This window comes from Rhincodon typus, chromosome 11 (assembly GCF_021869965.1).
Source record: "Rhincodon typus isolate 14 chromosome 11, sRhiTyp1.1, whole genome shotgun sequence".
NCBI lineage: Eukaryota > Metazoa > Chordata > Chondrichthyes > Orectolobiformes > Rhincodontidae > Rhincodon > Rhincodon typus.
In genome coordinates this window covers 30,185,373-30,190,697 of record NC_063342.1, presented here as the reverse complement: position 1 = coordinate 30,190,697, position 5,325 = coordinate 30,185,373, and positions in this window count along the sequence as shown.

The following is a 5,325-nucleotide window of genomic DNA, read 5'->3' as shown; positions in this document are numbered from 1 at the left end:
GTCAGCTTTTCTGCTCCTCTGATGCTGCTTGGCCTGCTGTGTTCATCCAGCTCTGCACCTTGTTATCTCACATTCTCCAGCATCTGCAGTTCCTGCTATCTATTGAATCTTTCAAGTAAGTACCTGGTTTTCTTTACTTTCTGCTGGTTTCACCTCAGGTTGTGTCTGAGGACTTGCAGTGTTGGTTGAGTTGGTTGTTTCTCAGAGTTGTTGCACTTTAATTCTGCCGTGGTCGGTTGCTGTGGTTCTTGCTGTCAGTTCTCTTGTTTCAGAACAGGCTGTGTCTGGTAGCTCTTGTTCGGATAGTTGTTGCAGATGAGATCAGGGCTGGCAATTATACCGATTGTGGGCCCCTTATCTCTGCACCAAATCTGTGATTTTCGTTGTACTATGGTATTTCCTTCTGAAGTTATTTGGCTGATCGTTAGAGTATGTGTGAATGGATTTTGATTGAGGTTGCATGTCTGGTATCTCTGCAGGCCTGAGGTATAAAAGCTGTCTTGAGCTGGAGTCTGTTGTTTTCGGTTGATTGTCCTTTTTAGAGTGGAGGTGTAAATTGGAATTCCAGGCTGAACAATAGTTCCAGACAGCAATCTCCATGAGGTGGGTTGTGTTAATGTATTTCCCACAGAACTCAGTCCAGCTGTCCCTTCTAAAAGATTTGAAAAGTCCAAGGTTTTGTCCTGTATTTGAAATATTGGGGATTTTTGCTTGATCCTTTGTGAGTGGGAGGGTCTTTGGCACTGTCTTCCTCAAACGCCAGTGGGAATAGAGCCTTTGACTATTTTTTAAAAGCAAAGGTCAGTAGACTGTTGATAGTTAATTGGGTGAAGAGATATCCAGGATAGATCGAATGTGGAATAATCGGATTAGCCATGATTTGAATGGTAAAGCAGACTCCAGGAGACAAGTGGCCACTTCTAATTTCTTTGTTTTTATGAAGATGGTGATGGCACAGATGGTGGTTTGTGTGAGAAGGTGCAGCCATTTCAAGTTGTGCTCAGTTAGACATGGTTGCTACACTCCACAGATTATTATAAAAGAATACCTTTGGGGGCAGCAACAGCAAATAATGTGATGCACTGACAAATTTCTAATTCTCCTCACCACAAATACCCAATGAATGGAGTGGATGACCTTGAGCAGGACCAGAAGTTGATATAGGCCATTTAGATGATATGCCTTTCCTGGATAGTACCACCATTGAATCCAAAATGTCCATGCACATTTTGAGTGAATGTGCCAGTGTGACATGTTGGGTAAATAGTACGTGAGTATTTCTTTTTACATTTTGACTTTACTATTTTCTAATCTATTGTGATTTATACTTTTTTGCATGATCTTTGGTTTTTCTTTGCATATAGGATCTACAGAGTAAGAGATTTTTTTCCAGTACTCTTAAAGACCAGGTTCTTTAAATTTAGCTGAATATGGCAGGAGAGCTCAGGCCATCGCCTGCAGCTTCTTTGAAATATCAGCGAGGGAATGGATGACCACCAGGCAGAGGAAAGCAGTGAGACAGACAGACAGGAAAACTGCAGAGGGCATCCCAGTGATGATTTTTTTTCTGTGTTGGAAAATGATGACAGTGAAGATTCCAATGGGAAACACAGCAAAAGCAAAGTTCACAGCTGGGTGGCCCAGCTGCACAAGGAGGAACCAGAGTCCAAGGGAAAGACTCAATAGGTGTGCAGACAGGTGTTTTTGCAGCTATGGACATAACCTCCAGCAAGTGGTGTGTTCCTCCCTGATGCCTGGGTCAGGGATGTAACTGGCTGCAGGGCATCCTGAAGAGGAGAATGTTAATTTAGTGGTCATGGTAAATGTTCATATTAATGATATATGTAGAATGGGGGATGATATCTTGCATCAAGAGTTTAGCAAGCTAGGCAGTAGATAAAAAGCAGGATGTCTCTGGATTACCATGATGCTATTTGCTTGCGAGTACAGAAATAAGAGAATAGAGGTGATGAACTCCTGGCTCAAGAGTTGGTGCAGGAGGGAGGGATTTTGAGTCTTGGACCACTACAGCTGTTTCTGGAGAAGGTGGGACCTATACAAGCAGGTGGTCTGCACCTGAACCAAAATGGGACCAATACCCTTGCAGGTAGGTTTGCCAGTATTGTTTGCAGTTTAAACTGGTTCGGCATTGTAATCAGGCACAGTATGATATAGTAAAGGAACCAGGGCAGAGAGAATTAAGACATGTTGCAATTCAAGAGAGTAAGGTGAAGCTAGATTGAATCTAATGCTGGCAGTTTTGTAGGTAAGAAGGATGAGTTAAGGGTGTGAATTGATGTGTGACTTGTGATATTATCGTAGAGATGAGATTCAGAAAAGGGCAGGAATGACAATTCGACATTCTAGAATGTTGGATCTTCAGACAAGGGCATAAGAGAGGAAGTGGTGTTGCATTATTAAGTCATTTACTGCCACGAGGAGTGATGATATCTTGGAAGGGTCTTTAAGGGGACCTATGTGGGTAGAGCTTATGGGGAAAACAAAGGGCTGCAGTCGTGTTGAATGCAGTGTATTATAGGCCTCCAAACAGGTAATGGGTAATTGAGGAGCAACTACAATGACAATTCACTGAGGTGTGTAATAAGAATAATAGTCATTATATTCAGAAATTTCAACTTCCTGACCATTAACTGATATAGTCTAGGGTTTAGAAGGGGTGAATTTCTTGAAATGTATTCAGGATACATTTTATGCCAACATACAGAAGGTTCAACAAGAGACAGGACAATGCTAGACCTAATTCTGGGGCATGAAGCCAGCAGGCGGTTGAGGTGGCAGTGGAGGAGCATTTTAGTGATCATGACCACAAACAGCATGATTTAAATTTGTTAAGGAAAAGGAAAGGAATGGTCTGCAAAAAAGGGGTTTGGATTGAGCAGAGGTGGATTTTATTAAAATAAGACGATCGAGCCAAATTAGACTAGGAGCAGTTCCTTCTGAGAAAATTTTAGAACAATTGGGGTGTTCAAAAAGGAATTTGAGAGACTACAGGCCCAAAATGTTTCCTTTAGGGTGACATGTTAGAGCAACAAGCCTAGGGAACCACTGATGTTTAGGAATATTCAGGACTAGAAATACAGGAAAAGAGAGATCAGTGCTGGGACCTCTGCTGTTTGTGATCTACATAAATGATTTGGAGGAAAATGTAACTGGCCTAACTAGTAAGTTTGTGGACGATACAAAGCTTGGTGGAATTGCGGATAATGAGGAGGACTGTCAGAGGATACAGTAGGATATCGATTAGTTGGAGGCATGGGCAGAAAAATGGAGTTTAATCCAGATAAATGTGAGGTGATGCATTTTGGAAGTTCAAGTGGAAATGATACAGTGAATGGCAGAACCCTTAAAAGTACTGATATGCAGAGGGATCTGGGTATGCAGGTGCACCGATCACTGAAGGTGACAGCGCAAGTAGATAAGGTACTTAAAAAGGCTTATGGCATACTAGCCTTCATTGGGAGGGGCATTGAGTTTGAGGATAGACAAGTTATGCTGTAACTTTATAGAAATTTAGTAAGGCCACACTTGGAGTATTAAGTACAGTTCTGGTCACCATGTTACCAGAAAGATGTGGATGCTTTGGAGAGGGTACAGAAAATGGTTACCAGGATGTTACGTGGTGTGAGGGATTTTAGCTATGAAGAAACTTTGGCAAGACTGGGTTTGTTTTCACTGGAATGCAGAAGGTTGAGGGGCGACCTAATAGGAGCTTATAAGATTGTGAATGGCAGGGATAGAGTGGAAAGTATGAGGCTTTTTCTCAGGGTGGAAGGGTCAATTACTGGGACACACAGGTTTAAGGTGCGGTGGGGGGTGGAGTTTAAAAGAGATGTGCGACGCAAGTTTTTCACACGATGGGTGGTGAGTGCCTGGAACTCGTTGCCAGAGGAGGTGGTGGAAGCAGACATAATAGCAGCATTCAAGAAGCACTGGAGAAATACATGAAAAGGAAGGGAATAGATGAAGTGAAGTGAGTGAAGACAGTTTTAGTATGGAAAGGCAAAATGTGGCAGAACCGGCTTGGAGGGCTGAAGGGCCTGTTCCTGTGCTATATTGTTCTTTGTTCTTTAAGCTTTTAGCAGGTGCAATGGGCATAAATCAATAGAGGTCCAAGTGGAATATACAAAGGTCAGGGCGGAATTAAAAAAGCAATTCGGAGAGCAAAGAGGGGGCATTCTTTAAAATGAAACCGGTAGGTAAGATTGGGGAGAATCCCAAGATATTCTGTAAGTATATTAAGGGGGAAGTGGATAACCAGAGAAAGAATAGGGCCTTTGGGGATCAAGGGAGCCTAGCTGACCAGCCCATCTATACTGTCCTACAATCTAAGGTTGTCCTGTCCATTTACCATCACGCCAATTTTCATACCATCTGAATTTGCAGATGTGTTGCATTTTGGCAAGGCAAACCAGGGCAGGAATTATACAGTTAATGGTAGGACCCTGGGGAGAGTTGCTGAACAGAGAGGGGTGCAAGTGCATAGTTTCTTCAAAGTGGAGTTGCAGGTAGACAGGTGGTGAAAAAGGCATTTGGCACATTTGCCTTCATTGGACATTGCATTGAGTATAGGAGTTGGGTGTCATGTTGCAGCTGTACAGGACATTTGTTAGGCCACTTTTGGAATGCTGCGTGCAATTCTACTCTCCCTGCTGTAGGAAGGATGTTAAACTTGAAAGGGTTCAGAAAAGATTTACAAGGATGTTGACAGAATAGAGGGTTTGAGCTATAGGGAGAGTCTGAATAGGCTGGAGCATCGGAGGCTGAAGTGTGACCTTATATACATTTATATAATCATAAGGGGCAAGGATAGGGTGGAAAGCCAAGGCCTTTTTCCTCGGGTAAGGGAGTCCAAAACTAGAGGTCATAGGTTTAAGGTGAGAGGGGAAAGATTTAAAAGGGACCTGAGGGGCAACTTTTTCACACAGAGGGTGGTGGTGCATGTATGGAATGAGCTGCCAGAGGAAGTGGTGGAGGTGGGCAGAATTACAACATTTGAAAGTCACCTGGTTGCATGAATAAGAAAGATTTAGAGGGATATTGGCCAAATGCTGGCAAATGGGACTAGATCAGTTCAGGATATTTGGTTGATACGAATGAGTTGGACTGAAGGGACCATTTATGTGCTGTATAACTCTATGATTCTATTAATTTCCCAGACTCCTTTTATAATGGAGGATAAAAATGATGACTTCAACATATATTTTGCCTTGGTCTTCACTAGAGAAGATAGAGAGCATTCCAGGAATAGCTATAAATTGGTAATTGAAAGGGCAGGAAAAACTTAAAATTATAATCACTAGGCCA